At 45.5% G+C, this 16,995-nt stretch overlaps 1 protein-coding gene across 1 annotated transcript in view; it reads left to right on the forward strand.

Annotated features, from left to right (window-relative positions):
* Nucleotides 1-16,995, forward strand: part of LOC124718958 — a 78,773-nt gene that overhangs the window by 600 nt on the left and 61,178 nt on the right. The gene's annotated exons all lie outside the window — the stretch shown is intronic.

A 16,995-nucleotide genomic window follows, 5' to 3' on the forward strand; every position in this document is an offset into this window, starting at 1 on the left:
GTAGACAGACTGGTTTTGTGGCTGTATTGTAGTGCCTCAGTTTTGTGTATTTTGGTATGCATTTTTTTTGTCACGGATGTCATTTGTTAGTCAGAAAGCTGTCACTGAATAGTTTAACATATATATTTGGGTTGAGAATCACTCTTGAATTTGATTGGTTCATCAATTTTAAACTGTAATTTCAGTTTTCGCCACTTTCGGATTACTTTTCCTCATAAGCTTACTTAAAATCTATAAAGATACCTTCTTATTATAAATATTTTGATGTGGGAATTAGTTTCATAGCTAAAATTTGTTTTAGACAAGATCCGTTTGGTCTGGAATTTTCTTGATATTCACCGAATTTGAATTCAGGTTGTTGTTGTTGGTGGTGGTGGTGGTGGTGGTGGTGGTGGTGGTGGTGGTGTTGGTGTTGTGTACTAAGACAATTTTGTATGGCACAAACTGAAGGCCCGTCTAAAGGTATTATTGGTTATGGTTCTTTTTTATGTAGTGGATGTATCAGTGCAGTTTTCCAGTTTGTATGGTTTTCTGTCAGATATTTTGCATGATCACTGTAATTATCTTTTAAAATTTTTGTGGGAGGTTTTAGGACTTCCGCAACAGTTCCGTCCTAACCAAATGCTTATTTTTAACCTCTTATCCAGCAATTTCCCCTTCATTTGATGCTTGTGAATCTGAATTGGTTTTTAGAATTTCTGATAGAAATCTTTCTTTGGGTTTAGGGCAGTTTGGAAGTTTTTTAAATTATCTATTTCTTGGTTATGTGCAAAGTGTGCACTTTCTTCATGAAACAGTTTTTGGGGCTGGTATCCATTTAGCTTTGTTTTAAGTGTTTCATATAAGAATCCCTGTTTTTTATAAGCCTGAAGATCACTTCTCATAATGTCTTTTTGTTCAATTTTCAAGCTGCTTAGAGTTGCTTGGCACTTTTTTTCCAGTTTATTATTTCATGAGTTGAATGCCCTTTGTCAAGATTTTACTGCTTGCACAGTCTTTGTTCCACCATGGATGTCTCTTTCCATCTTTGTAGAGGAATTTGAGTTTATGCAGTTTCGGTAAGTTTCTGTTCAGATTTCTTTGGAGTTTAGTGCTTGCGTTTTGAGTTCATTTGCTAATAGCATTGCTTGGAGTTAATCAGTATCATTTTCGGTATTACCTGTATCTGTTTGCTGAACTTTTGAGGCTTTAAATTTAGTTTCACTGTGGTTAGGTAGTGATCTGTAAATATTTGGACATCTGTGTACTTGTACATATTTAAAATCCCCTTGTGATGTGGCTGTGAGATTGTGATATGATCAGTACGGATTTCACCTAAATTCTTGTCAGGTGATAGCAATATTTTTTGTTTTGTTTGAAATGTGTTGACAGTTTTGTGGTTACGATTTCTACACAGTTAGACAAGTATCCATTTTGCTTGTTCCATTTGTGCACAAGGAAGTCACAAATTATTTCCTTGCATTTTCTCTTGCACTAACTAATCATTAAAATACTCTGTCAAAATTTTCCCATCATTTTGTGGAATTTTAGAGATTAATTTTTCTATCACACCCCCCATCGCATGTTTACTTTTCTGTCCCTGCCCCCCCCCCCCCCCTCCCCCCTGGTTGATTTACATTAATTACTGTTTAAATTTTATTTGCACATTCAAAGTAAATTGTCATTAATTTTGTTCTTCACTTTGATTATGAATCTCTGAATGTCTTATGAAACTGTTAATACTATCTACCACATGGGGTATATTGATTGGTGTTATTTTGCCTTTTTTGCTTTTTGAATAGTCTGTAATTTCCAAAATCCATGCTACGTGGTGGCATTCTCACTTTGCAATCTTGTTTCTAGCATGGTTAAAATTTGACTTTTCTTAACTGTTTCCCCTAATTTGTAGAGCTTTTTTGGATTTAGGAGTGAAGTAATGTTGATTGTACCAGAGAAAGGTTTGAATTTGGCCTGAGCAGACCCGAGAATTCAGATGTCTTCTGATTTGGGAACCTGATGATTGACTATTCTATACTATTGTATACTTATCCATGTGTAGACAATGTAAGTTGTATGTATGTCATAAATATGTGCCCAAGTACACACAGTTACATAAATAGGTCTGCAATATTTGCTGTTACACGTTTGTACAGCATTTTTCACTATTCAGTTGAATGTATTGCAAAAGCCCTCAGTCATAGTAATAGCAATAGTACAGTTGTCTATATAATTTACATATTTCAGGTAATCCTGAAGTTTCAAAACTGCTATTTAATGAATAATTTTGAGTGTACAGTATTACTGGACATGTATATTTCATGTTTGTCTTCGATCACTTAATTGCATAACTCTATTTCATTATACGGCACAAGATTTTATTTTATTTCCTGCTGAGGTGTAACTGGTGGCTGCATCTGTTCCCATGTTCATGTAAAGACCTATTTCTTTGGTGCTTGTCAGTCTCTTTATGCAGGACATTGTTTGCAAACTATTCACTTGGAACAATAAAGATTCCTTCGTGTATAAAAAATTCAGTACAGTGAGTTCTCTTCCCACTTTGTTGTAATGTCTATAGCCTCTTATTGCAGCTTAGATGTTGTTACTATATTCAGTACATTTGTTTCCTGGAATATTTTCCATAAATAGACAGAATTGACAATCCAATATCTGTTTTAATGTGTAAACTACTGCTCACTTGAATTATTATTACTGAAACTGCATAGCATACTGATGATAGTTGCTTCAGATGACTGTAAATTGAGGGTCGACAGAAGCGTCCGATCCCACGCATCGGCTTTGACCCATGACGTAAGGGTGTTGTGGTGTGTGACGTCATGACGGTGTGGAGTTTGGTTTGCGAGTGTGGTGTGTTTGTAGATGTCATCGTGTTGTGGTTTGTTGTGCCCTCTGGTGTATGTTCTGGGTTTACGTTTGTGTGGTGTAATGGGCTCAGTTTACTCTTGCTCATTATACAGAATTGTTAGTGTTGGCTGTGTTTGTAGTGGAATTCGTTTCAGTGAGTTAACGATTTAGTGGTTTTGTGTGAAGGTTAATTTAGTGTTGTTCACTGTAGGTCATTTGTAGGTAATTTGAATAAATTAATCGGTTGTTGTTTTTGTTCAGGAATAGACATGGCGGATAAAATTAATAGCGCGCATCTGAGGGAAATGATGGGAAACACTGCTTTGGAACTGATAGTTTTTGCAGCTGTTTGGTTGAATTGCCAGGGTCGTGAAGTGCTCTATTTGTAGCGAAGAAATGAAGTTGGCTATAGTTCTGGCATCTCGGACCAGGGACGGTTATATGTGGCACTGTCGAAAGGATGACATTCGCCGTTCCATATGGCGTGGTTCCTGGTTCGAGAAGTCTAGGTTGGGCATGTGCGAGATTGTACTGGTGACTTATTATTTTTGTTAGAGATCCTCCCCATCGCACCCCCCTCAGATTTAGTTGTATGTTGGCACAGTGGATAGGCCTTGAAAAACCGAACACAGATCAATCGAGAAAACAGGAAGAAGTTGTGTCGAACTATGAAAAAATAAGCAAAATATGCAAACTGAGTAGTCCACGCGAAGATAGGTAATATCATGGACATTTCGAGATAAGGAGCGCTGTGGTCCCGTGGTTAGCGTGAGCAGCTGCAGAACGAGAGGTCCTTGGTTCAAGTCTCCCCTCAAGCGAAAAATTTTTCTTTATTTTAGCAAAGTTATGATCTATCCATTCGTTCATTGACGTCTCTGTGCACTGTAATAAGTTTAGTGTCCGTGTTTTGCGGCCGCACTGCAAAACCGTGCGATTAGTAGACAAAAGGACGTGCCTCTCCAATGGGAACCGAAAACTTTTGATCGCAAGGTCATAGGTCAACCGAATCCTCCACAGGAAAACATGTCTGATATATTCTATACGGCACTGGTGACGGCATGTGTGTCACATGACAGGAATGTGTTGTCGACCCACCTAACTTGTACACTTGGCGAATGGGTAAAAAGATTCTTCTTCGTTGCCCGATTTAGGTTTTCTTGTGGATGTTATAATTACTCCCAAAAAAGTGATGAAAACATAAGAGTTTGTCACATAAACTGCAACAAATGAATCCAAAAGTCTCACACTCGCACACTTTTCCCTGTGCTCTGTCAAAACATATGTTTTTTACGTTTTCAAATTTTTCCGTATGTAGACCGTCAAGTCCTGCATATGTCCAAGCAAATCTGAACATGTCCTGGAATTTTGGAGAGCGAAGTTGATTATGTGTGACTGCCTGAACTTTCATAATTGTCTGAAAATAAAAAAGTAAACTTTTTGCTCGAAGGAATACTTGAACCAAGGACCTCTAGCTCCGCAGCTGCTCACGCTAACCACGGGACCACGGCGCTCCTGTGTTCTGTCGGTCATTTATGTTGCCTATCTTGCACATGGACTACTCAGTTTGTATATTTTGCTTATTTTTTCATAGTTGCACACAACTTCTTCCTGTTTTCTCGATTGATCTGTGTTCAGATTTTCAAGGTCTATCCACTGTGGCAATTTATAACTAAATCTGAGGGGGGGTGCGATGGGGAGGTTCTCTTGTTAGAGTTGAAAAATTATGAGACAAATACAATAGAGGGGATGTGGGGGGACTGTTAAGTCAGTTCTTTGGGGGGGGGGGGGGGGGGGAAGAGGTGCTATTCCAACCTTCAGTCTCTTTTAGATGAGTACTGTTGGCGAAAGAGTGTCCCTGAGGGCTATTGTGTTTTTCGGGTTTTTTAAAGGGCTGTTAGTAAAATGTATAGGCCTAAAGTGGTTGGTTAGGGTGGTTTGGGTAAGTGGTTGGGTGGCTGCATCTCAGTATGGGGTGCATGGTGTATGTGAGGGGGGGGGGGGGTGGTGTTGGTTTGTGTTTGACTTATGGAGGATCTATTTTGTTGAAGTTTTTGTTGAGTTGTAGTGTGTGATTGAAATTTTTCATGTTGCAGTTGGATTTTTAATGGGTTTTTTATTTTGGTGTGTTCGCGTGTGTGTGTGTGTGTGTGTGTGTGTGTGTGTGTGTGTGTGTGTGTGTGTGTGTTCGCGTGTGTGTGTGTGTGTGTGTTCGCGTGTGTGTGTGTGTGTGTGTGTGTGTGTGTGTGTGTTCGCGTGTGTTCGCGTGTGTGTGTGTGTGTGTTCGCGCGCGTGTGTTCGCGCGTGTGTGTGTGTGTGTTCGCGTGTGTGTGTGTGTGTGTGTGTGTGTGTGTGTGTGTGTGTGTGTGTTCGCGTGTGTGTGTGTGTGTGTGTGTTCGCGCGCGTGTGTTCGCGCGTGTGTGTGTGTGTGTGTGTGTGTGTTCGCGCGTGTGTGTGTGTGTGTGTGTGTGTGTGTGTTCGCGCGTGTGTGTGTGTGTGTGTGTGTGTGTGTTCGCGCGCGCGTGTGTGTGTGTGTGTTCGCGCGCGCGTGTGTGTGTGTGTGTTCGCGCGCGCGTGTGTGTGTGTGTGTTCGCGCGCGCGTGTGTGTGTGTGTGTTCGCGCGCGCGTGTGTGTGTCTGTTCGCGCGCGCGCGCGTGTGTGTGTGTGTGTGTGTGTGTGTGTGTGTGTTCGCGCGCGCGCGTGTGTGTGTGTGTGTGTGTGTTCGCGTGTGTGTGTGTGTGTGTGTTCGCGTGTGTGTGTGTGTGTGTGTGTGTGTGTTCGCGTGTGTGTGTGTGTGTGGGTGGGTGCTCGCGTGTGTGTGTGTGTGTTCGCGCGTGTGTGTGTGTGTGTGTGGGTTTGTGTCTGTGTGTGTGTGGGTTTGTGTTCGCGCGTGTGTGTGTGTGTGGGTTTGTGTGTGTGTGGGTTTGTGTTTGTGTGTGTGTGGGTTTGTGTTTGTGTGTGTGTGTGTGTGTTTGTGGTGACCCACCTAGTTTGTGGCGCCGGAACGTTTTTGTGGTAAGTTTTTATTTTTTTGTTGCTAGTTTATGTGTTGGGGTCGAAGGAAGTGTTTTATTGAAATGTGTGACTGTGAATTTTGGTATTGGTATGGGGAGATGTTTCTGGGCTATATAGGTCAAGGGAAGTGTTTGATCATAATTTATGGGATCAGGAGATGTTTTTGAGCTATATAGGTGAAGGGAAGCGTTTGATCTTAGTTCATGGGATCGGGAGCTGCTGTTGAGCTATATAGGTCAAGGGAAGTGTCAGATTCCAGATGATACTGGGTAGTTTTGCGTGGTATTGTATGGGTGTGGGTGTCTAAATTTGCTTATATTTAGTTTGTCCCCATCCAAAAACCCCCAATTTCCCGTGCTTGTCCCATTAGTGTCATTAGGCTTTTTGTGGAATGTGTTTGTGTGTGTGTTTGTGTGTGTGTGTGTGTGTGTGTGTGTGTGTGTGTGTGTGTGTGTTTGTCCCCCCCCCCCCCGATGTATTTTCATCTTCATAATGTGTATGTAACGACTTTATACGCACCATATTGGAATCGTGGTTTATAGTCGTTTTCGTCATATTTGTGACGTCATAGGTCATAGCAGATGGGCGGGATCGGACGCTTCCGTATTTCCTAAATTGATAATTTCCAATTACCTTTGGATCAGCATACATCCCTAAAGAATCTTGTTAGCGATAAACATTCTGCAATCTCTACTTACACTTTGTGTTTCTGTACATCTCAAAATTCCATATGTTGCTTGTATGTACTTTCTCATAATAAGCCAGAATTATGTACATATTCTAATCAGTTTTATTTTTTGTGATATCTCTTTGAGCTAGAACTGGCTGCAAAATGAAAATAAAGACTGAAACAGACTCACTGTATGAAATTTATTTACAATTTTATATATATCCCAAGTGGGTTGGTGTGTGATAGAGTACGTACCCCTACCCCAAACCAAAAATCAACACAGTGTAATAGCGTAGCAAGAGGTCTCGGTTTGTCGCAAGGTGTTACTCTGGTTGAGAGTTGATGTAGCCAACAAAGTTGAAAGCTAAATATAGGTATTTGTGCAGGTGGCTATGTAGCATAGCCCAATATTTGTGCCATATTTAAAATACTATGCCCTGTTTATCATAAGTTGGGTCATGAAAACTGAAACAGTATGATAAATTCAGAAAACCTGTTTTAGGTAATGGGCAGGCTTTAGAGTACTTTGATACATTGTGTACATGTCTTGTGTATCAACTGCAAAAAACATAAGGGGGGGGGGGGGGGAGGTGGTACTTCATAACTTTCACCCACAAGTGTGATAAAACAAAAGTACAATATACAATGCCATTTGTGATATGAGTGAGTGATATATAAGTTTTTTAGTAGAGTACGCAGCAGTAGATAAGATTGCTCATTCTAACTGAAAGATAATTGGGTCAGATGCTGTATGAAGTTGAGTCCTGTTTGATACTATTATATCATCATAAAAAAGTATAAATGCTTTCAGTAAAAAAGACATGTTTCATGTTATTGTAAGGCAGTGGAGGTAATTTGTTTCTTTTTAGTTAAATTACTAATTTGATATGTTCAGGGTTATCTGCTGCACTTCCATATTTTTGTGAATAAAACAGTCTTGGTTGCTTAACATTTCTTCCTTTATAATAGTTTTTTGCTTCTACCATCATCAGATCTGCAATTCAGACTATATGCGCATAAAGAATGACAAGTGTTCATTACTCAGTATCAAGGTACAAAAGGTAAATAATTAAAAGTTAAATGATTGTAAAAAGCTAATGCACCAAATCTTAGAATTTGTTAAACAAGGTTCAGTTCAGCATCAAAAATATATGCCTAATTGGGGTGTTAATTACAGTCTTTGCAAAAATTGTATAAAAATGTTAGTTCTGAGGGGCAACATCCCTACACTGCCACAAGCTGTCAGCTGGAACTTAATATATTTATTTCATTTTATGAGATAGTCCCCTGATTAGGCATTTGTTTTTGATATTGAATTTTGCAAGTTGTAAGGTTTGTTTAATCCGGTTTTTACACTACTGGCCATTAAAATTGCTTCACCACGAAGATGACGTGCTACAGCCGTGAAATTTAACTGACAGGAAGGAGATGCAGTTGTTGTTGTTGTTGTTGTTGTTGTGGTCTTCAGTCCTGAGACTGGTTTGATGCAGCTCTCCATGCTACTCTATCCTGTGCAAGCTTCTTCATCTCCCAGTACCTACTGCAACCTACATCCTTCTGAATCTGCTTGGTGTATTCATCTCTTGGTCTCCCTTTACGATTTTTACCCCCCACGCTGCCTTCCAATACTAAATTGGTGATCCCTTGATACCTCAGAACATTTCCTACCAACCGTTCCCTTCTTCTAGTCAAGTTGTACCACAAACTTCTCTTCTCCCCAATCCTACTCAATACCTCCTCATTAGTTACCAGATCGACCCACCTTATCTTCAGCATTCTTCCGTAGCACCACATTTCGAAAGCTTCTATTCTCTTCTTTTCCAAACTATTTACCGTCCATGTTTCACTTCCATACATGGCTACACTCCATACAAATACTTACAGAAATGACTTCCTGACACTTAAATCTATACTCGATGTTAACAAATTTCTCTTCTTCAGAAATGCTTTCCTTGCCATTGCCAGTCTACATTTTATATCCTCTTTACTTCGACCATCATCAGTTATTTTGCTCCCCAAATAGCAAAACTCATTTACTACTATAAGCATCTCATTTCCTAATCTAATTCCCGCAGCATCATCTGATTAATTCGACAACATTCCATTATCCTCATTTTGCTTTTGTTACTGTTCATCTTATACCCTCCTTTCAAGTCACTGTCCATTCCGCTCAGCTGCTCTTCCAAGTCCTTTGCTGTCTCTGACAGAATTACAATGTCATCGGTGAACCTCAAAGTTTTTATTTCTTCTCCGTGGATTTTGATTCCTACTCCAAATTTTTCTTTTGTTTCCTTCACTGATTGCTCAATATACAGATCGAATAACATCGGGGAGAGGCTACAACCCTGTCTCACTCCCTTCCCAACCACTGCTTCCCTTTCATGCCCCTCGACTCGTAACTGCCATCAGGTTTCTGTACAAATTGTAAATAGCCTTTTGCTCCCTATATTTTACCCCTGCCACCTTCAGAATTTGAAAGAGAGTATTCCAGTCAACATTGTCAAAAGCTTTCTCTAAGTCTACAAATGCTAGAAACGTAGGTTTGCCTTTTCTTAATCTAGCTTCCAAGATAAGGCGTAGAGTCAGTATTGCCTCACGTGTTCCAATATTTCTATGGACTCCAAACTGATCTTCCCCTAGGTCGGCTTCTACTAGTTTTTCCATTCGTCAGTAAAGAATTTGCGTTAGTATTTTGCAGCCGTGACTTATTAAACTGATAGTTCGGTAATTTTCACATCTGTCAACACCTGCTTTCTTTGGGATTGGAATTATTATGTTCTTCTTGAAGTCTGAGAGTATTTCACCTGTCTCATACATCTTGCTCACCAGATGGTAGACTTTTGTCTCGGCTGGCTCTCCCAAGGCTATCAGTGGTTCTAATGGAATGTTGTCTAACCCCGGGGACCTTGTTTCGACCCAGGTCTTTCAGTGCTCTATCAAACTCTTCATCCAGTATCGTATCTCCCATTTCATCTTCATCTACATCGTCTTCCATTTCCTTCCACCTTTCTGCTTTCCCTTCTTTGCTTAGTACTGGGTTTCCATTTCAGCTCTTAATATTTATACAAGTGGTTCTCTTTTCTCCAGAGGTCTCTTCAATTTTCCTGTAGGCAGTATCTATCTTACCCCTAGTGAGATAAGCCTCTACATCCTTAAATTTATCGTCTAGCCATCCCTGCTTAGCCATTTTGCACTTCCTGTCAATCTCAGTTTTGAGACGTTTGTATTCCTTTTTGCCTGCTTCATTTAGTGCATTTTTATATATATATATATTTCCTGTCAATTGTTCCCTTACGCTCTCCCTGAAACTCTGTACAACCTCTGGTTCTTTCAGTTTATCCAGGTCCCATCTCCTGGAATTCCCACCTTTTTGCAGTTTCTTCAGTTTCAATCTACAGTTCATAACCAATAGATTGTGGTCAGTCCACATCTGCCCCTGGAAATGCCTTACAGTTTAAAACCTTGTTCCTAAATCTCTGTCTTACCATTATATAATCTATCTGATACCTTTTAGTATCTCCAGGGTTCTTTCATGTATACAACCTTCTTCCATGATTCTTGAACCAAGTGTTAGCTATGATTAAGTTATGCTCTGCGCATAGTTCTACCAGACGGCTTCCTCTTTAATTTCTTACCCCCAATCTATATTCACCTACTATGTTTCCTTCTCTCCCTTTTCCTACTACCGAATTCCAATCACCCATGACTATTAAATTTTCGTTTCCCTTCACTATCTGAATAATTTATTTTATTTCGTTATAAGATTTCTTCAATTTCTTCGTCATCTGCAGAGCTAGTTGGCATATAAACTTGTACTACTCTAGTAGGCGTGGGCTTCGTGTCTATCTGGGCCGTAATAATGCGTTCACTATGCTGTTTGTAGTAGCTTACTCGCATTCCTATTTTTTATTCATTATTAAACCTACTCCTGCATTACCCCTATTTGATTTTGTATTTATAACCCTGTATTCGCCTGACCAAAAGTCTAGTTCCTCCTGCCACCGAACTTCACTAATTCACACTTTATCTAACTTTAACCTATCCATTTCCCTTTTTAAATTTTCTAACCTACCTGCCCGATTAAGGGATCTGGCATTCCACGCTCCAATCTGTAGAACGCCAGCTTTCTTTCTCCTCTTGAGTAGTCCCCACCCGGAGATCCGAATGGGGGACTATTTTACCTCCGGAATATTTGACCCAAGAGGACGCCATCATCATTAACCATACAATAAAGCTGCATGCCCTCGGGAAAAATTACGGTTGTAGTTTCCCCTTGCTTTCAACCGTTCGCAGTACCAGCACAGCAAGGCTGTTTTGGTTAGTGTTACAAGGCCAGATCAGTCAATCATCCAGACTGTTGCCCCTGCAACTACTGTAAAGGCTGCTGCCCCTCTTCAGGAACCACACGCTTGTCTGGCCTCTCAACAGATACCCATCCGTTGTGGTTGCACCTACGGTACGCCTATCTGTATCGCTGAGGCACGCAAGCCTCCCCACTAACGGCAAGGTCCATGTTTCATTGGGGGGAGGAAGAAGATGCTGTGATATGCAAATGATCAGCTTTTCAGAGCATTCACACAAGGTTGTCACTAGTGGCGACACCTACAACGTGCTGACATGAGGAAAGTTTCCAAGCGATTTCTCATACACAACAGTTGACCGGCGTTGTCTGGTGAAATGTTGTTGTGATGCCTCGTGTAAGGAGGAGAAATGCGTACCATCACGTTTCCGAATTTGATAAAGGTTGGATTGTAGCCTATCGCGATTGCAGTTTATCGTAGCGCGACATTGCTGCTCGCGTTGGTCGAGATCCAATGACTGTTACCAGAATATGACATCAGTGGGTTCAGGAGGGTAATACGGAATGCCGTGCTGGAACCCAACGGCCTTTTATCACTAGCAGCGGATCATACAGCCACGTCTCAATCCCTCAGTTAACAGATGAAGACGTTTGCAAGACAACAACCATCTGCATGAGCAGTTCGACGACGTTTGCAGCAGCACGGACTATCAGCTCGGAGTCCGTGGCTGCGGTTAAGCTTGACGCTGCATCACAGACAGGAGCGCCTGCGATGGTGTACTCGACGACGAACCTTTGTGCATGAATGGCAAAACGTTATTTTTTCGGATGAATCCAAATTCTGTTTACAGCATCATGATGGTCGCATCCGTGTTTGGCGACATCGCGGTGAACGCACATTTGTCATTGCCATACTGGCATATTACCCAGCGTGATTGTATGGGGTGCCATTGATCACCCCCCCCCCCACCCCCCACCCCCCCCCCCCCTCCCGCGTGTTCGGGGATCAGAATAGGCCCGCGGTATTCCTGCCTGTCGTAAGAGGCGACTAAAAGGAGTCTCAAATGTTTCGGCCTTACGTGATGGTACCCTCTCGGGTTTGACCTCCATCTTTCTAAATTATTCCGAAGAGCGAGCCAATTGGGGAAGGGTGCCTTACATGGTGCACTGTATCCGTCGTGCAATTAGACCTTTAGCCGGCTTTCTCGTCGTTGCAATGGTGTCCCGCTCGTTTTCGATCTCTTGAGCGAGGATACGTCCCTGGGTGCGATTACCACGCTGCTCTCTGCAGTGTTTCTTTTAACTGCGACGACGACCTTGGACATTTTTGCACCTCAGATCCAGCACGGTAGCCAGTCCGTTGTGGTGGGGCCGCCATGTACCCTCTTGGTTGTAACCCCCTGACAACACAGGGATAGCTCTACTGATGCCTGCGCCGTTAACTCCCTACGTATGCCAAGGAGTAGATGCCTATCCTCCTGGGGTATATAGACTGCCGGCAACGGCCATCCTGCCAGGTGGCCTTTGCTGTGGCTGGGTGGCGCCCGTGGGGAGGGCCCTTGGTCGGAGTAGGTGGCATCAGGGCGGATGACCCGCAATGAAGTGTGGTACATCATCTCTCGCTGGCGGCCAGCCGCTAGCAGTCTCTAAGCGTTCTCGGGCTCAATTTAATGCTCAAAAGTACGATCTGAAAACGTTCCCCTCTCTGGCCACGCTGTGGGAGGAGCATAAGTCTCAGGATGGAGGTAATAGTTATTCGCCCCGATTCTTAGTCTGCACGAGAGCTGATGGGGAGTCTTTTCTATCCACAAAGCCTCAGTTCTTCGTCAAGCATTTAGAGGACAAGTTTGGGGAGGTGGAGGGCTTGTCCAAAATGCGCTCTGGGTCAGTACTGATACAAACGGCATCCTCCGCCCAGTCACGCAGGTTACTTGCTTGTGACAAGTTGGGGGATGTTCACGTTACCATTACACCACATAAGAGTTTAAATATGGTCCAGGGAGTTATTTTCCATAGGGACCTACTTTTGCAGTCTGACGACGAGCTGCGCGCCAACTTAGAACGTCGAGGTGTTCATTTCGTCCTGCGCGTTCATCGGGGTCCGAAGGACAATCAGGTTGCTACCGGTGCCTTCATCTTGGCCTTCGAGGGTGATACATTACCGGAGAAGGTCAAGGTGATGGTCTACCGTTGTGACGTCAAGCCCTACATCCCTCCCCTGATGCGGTGCTTTAAGTGCTGGAAGTTCAGCCATATGTCCTCTCGCTGTACTTCTAGCATCACATGTCGAGATTGTGAACGCCCATCTCATCCCGATACTCCATGTGCCCCGCCTCCCATCTGTGTCAACTGCGGAGAGCATCATTCCCCTTGCTCGCCTGACTGCAAAGTCTTTCAGAAAGAGCGCAGAATCATGGAATATAAGACCCTGGACCGGCTGACCTATACTGAGGCCAAAAGGAAATATGACAGACTCCATCCCGTGAGAATGACATCTTCTTATGCAGCTGCTACAACTACTGTGCTAGCCCCATCAGTTTCGAGTCTTCCAGCCAGCTCGATAAGCAGTAAGACTCCTCCTGCCCCCTTGCCCGTGGGGGGCTCTACCCAGCCGGTTGCTCCTGCACCACCTACCTCAGGAGCAACCTCCTCCCACCCGTCGGGGACGTCCGTCCCCGCTTCTCAGCCGGAGAAGCATCTAACTTCTTCGGCTACTCTCGCCCGTAAGAGTTCCCTTGGGACCCTCCCTTCCCATAGTTCCACCAGTGGGAAGGATGACGGCCGCCAGTGGCATAAGTCCTCACCAGCGGCCGGGCGTAGGGCTTCATGATCCTCCTCTGTCCCGGAGACTGAATCGGTGAAGCCTTCCCAGCCGGTGAAACCCAAGGTTCAGCGAGAGAAGTCCAAGAGAAAGACCTCTAAGGCCAAAGAACTTGCGCTGGCACCAACCCCACCGCCCCTTTCGCGCTCTGCGTCTGAGGATGAAGTCGAGATTCTGGCGTCCGCTGAGGACCTTGATCTCGCTGGTCCCTCAGACGCCGTGGATGCCTCTTGTACGGGTACTGAATCGGTGGCAGTGAGTGAACAAGCGGCGTAAATTGCCTTCCCAGTCCTTTCACGCCTTTCTTAGCCATGGACAATATCATCCTCCAGTGGAACTGCGGCGTTTTTTTCCACCATCTAGCTGAGCTCCAACAACTTATCAGCCTTCGCCCTTTCTTCTGCATTGCTCTTCAGGAAACTTGGTTTCCAGCAATGCGAACCCCCGCCCTCCGTGGCTATCGGGGTTATTATAAGAACCGGGCAGCATATGAAAGGGTGTCGGGTGGCGTCTGCCTCTATGTCCTTCACACTCTGCACAGCGAGTCTGTCCCTCTCCAAACACCTTTAGAGGCTGTCGCTGTTTGGGTGTGGACGCCACAGGCTGTTACCGTCTGCAGTCTTTACCTTCCACCGGATGGTGATGTCTCGCAGCATGTCCTGGCTGCGCTGACAGCCCAATTGCCGCCACCTTTCTTGCTATTGGGCGACTTCAACGCCCATAACCCTCTGTGGGGTGGGTCAGTGGCAACAGGTCGAGGCGCCATCGTTGAGCATTTATTGCCGCAGCTCGATCTCTCGATTTTAAATGATGGTGCCTTCACACACTTCAGTGTGGCGCATGCCACATACTCCGCCATTGACCTTTCAATCTGTAGCCCTAGCCTCTTACCGTCTGTCCAATGGAGTGTGCATGACGACCTGTGTGGTAGTGACCACTTTCCGATCTTTCTGTCACTACCACAGCGTCACTCTTCTGGGCGCCCTAGCAGATGGGCTATGAATAAGGCTGACTGGGACTTGTTCTCCTCCACTGCCGCTCTTGAGCCTCTCTCTAATGACGACATTGATGCGGTGGTTCAATCGGTCACCACCGGCATCGTTACTGCCGCCGAATCTGCCATTCCCCGCTCCTCTGGGTCCCTTCGGCGGCGGACTGTGCCTCGGTGGTCGCCTGAGATCGCTGCAGCGATTACAGATCGCTGGCGGGCGCTACAGCGTCACAAGCGACATCCCTGCATTGAACACCTGATCACCTTCAAACGGCTGCGTGCGCGGGCCCGCCGCCTTATTCGCCAAAGCAAGCAGGAGTGCTGGGAGCGGTACGTGTCCACCATTGGCCTCCATGTCACTCCATCGCAGGTCTGGGCCAAGATTCGACGCGTCTACGGCTATCGGCCACCTGTCAGCGTCCCTGCGCTCTCACTGAATGGAGCGGTTTGTACTGACTCCGCCGTCATTGCAAACCACTTAGCAGAGCATTTTGCTATGAGTTCCGCTTCTGCGAATTACCCTAAGGCCTTCCGCTCCATTAAAGAGCGGATGGAACGTCGGAGCCTTTCGTTTCGCACCAACCAACCAGAATCGTACAATGTTCCATTCAGTGAGTGGGAATTCCGCAGTGCCCTTGCCGCTTGTCCTGATACCGCTCCTGGACCAGATGGCATCCACTGCCAGATGCTGAAACACCTCTCAGTGGACTGCCAGCGATGGCTCCTCGACCTTTACAACCGTATTTGGGTCGAGGGTGAGTTTCCGTCGCAGTGGCGGGCGAGTATCGTTATCCCCATTCTGAAACCAGGCAAGAACCCTTTGGAGGTGGAGAGCTACCGCCCCATTAGCCTCACCAACGTTCTTTGCAAGCTTCTCGAACGGATGCTGAGCCGGCGCTTGACTTGGGTACTGGAGTCTCGGGGCCTTCTGGCTCCATCTCAGGGTGGGTTCCGTATAGGCCGCTCCGCCGCCGACAATCTGGTGAGCCTGGAGTCGGCCATCCGTACTGCCTTTGCCCGCCGTCAGCACCTGGTCGCTGTCTTTTTCGACATGCGGAAGGTGTACAATATGACATGGCGTGATCACATCCTTTCTACGCATCATGGATGGGGTCTTCGGGGCCCTCTGCCGATCTTTATCAGAAATTTTCTGTCGTATCGTACCTTCCGCGTGCAAGTCGCAGCCTCCTATAGTTCCACCCACGTCCAGGAGAACGGTGTGCCACAGGGTTCTGTTTTAAGTGTCTGCCTGTTTTTAATAGCCATTAACGGGCTCGCTGCGGCCGTGGGAAATTCTGTCTCTGCTTCCCTGGATGCTGACGACTTCTGCCTTTATTGCAGCTCTACTGGCATTGCAGCTGTTGAACGTCAGCTACAGGGTGCTATCCGCAAGGCGCAGTCTTGGGCTGTAGCTCATGGGTTCCAGTTTTCGGCAGCCAAGACCTGCGTAATGCATTTCTGCCGGCGACGCACTGTCCACCTGGAGCCGCGGCTTTATCTTGCCGGCAAACTTCTTTCAGTGGTGGAATCACACAGGTTTTTGGGGGTGGTTTTCGATGCCCGGTTGACTTGGCTACCTCATATCCGGCAGCTTAAACAGGCGTGTTGGCGGCATGTAAACGCTCTGAGATGCTTGAGCCACACCTGCTGGGGCGCCGACCGATTTACCCTGTTGCGGCTCTACCAGGCGTTAATCCAATCCCGTCTGGATTATGGGAGCCTGGCTTATGGCTCAGCATCCCCCTCTGCGTTGCGGGTGCTGGACCCAATACTACACAGCGGGATCCGACTTGCCACTGGTGCCTTCCGCACCAGCCCTGTGGACAGCATCCTTGTTGAGGCAGGTGTCCCTCCACTGCGGGTACGACGCCAACAATTACTGGCTGCTTATGCTGCCCATGTTTTTAGCTTGCCCGGGCATCCAAATTACCGTGTCCTGTTCCCGCAGTCGGTCGTCCATCTACCGGACCGTCGGCCCGGGTCGGGTTGTCCGATCGCCGTACGCGTCAAGGAGCTTCTCTGCGGGCTTGGGTTTTTCCCTGTTCCACCTCCTTTCCAGGCACCTCTGCGTACACCCCCGTGGTGTGTTCCTCACCCTTGCCTTCGGCTCGACTTGGCACAGGGCTCGAAGGACTCAGTCCTTCCAGAGGCCTTCCGCCGCCGCTTTTATTCCATCCTGGCCACGTATCAGGGCTCTGGAATTGTTTACACAGATGGTTCGATGGTTGCTGGTCGTGTCGGGTATGCGCTAACTCTAAGGGACCATTCCGAACAACAGTCCTTGGCGGCTGGCTGCAGCGTTTACACTGCTGAGCTAGTCGCCATCTTTCGAGCCCTAGAGTATATCCGCTCCTGCTCAG

Source organism: Schistocerca piceifrons, chromosome 10, assembly GCF_021461385.2.
Source record: "Schistocerca piceifrons isolate TAMUIC-IGC-003096 chromosome 10, iqSchPice1.1, whole genome shotgun sequence".
Classification (NCBI taxonomy): Eukaryota; Metazoa; Arthropoda; class Insecta; order Orthoptera; family Acrididae; genus Schistocerca; species Schistocerca piceifrons.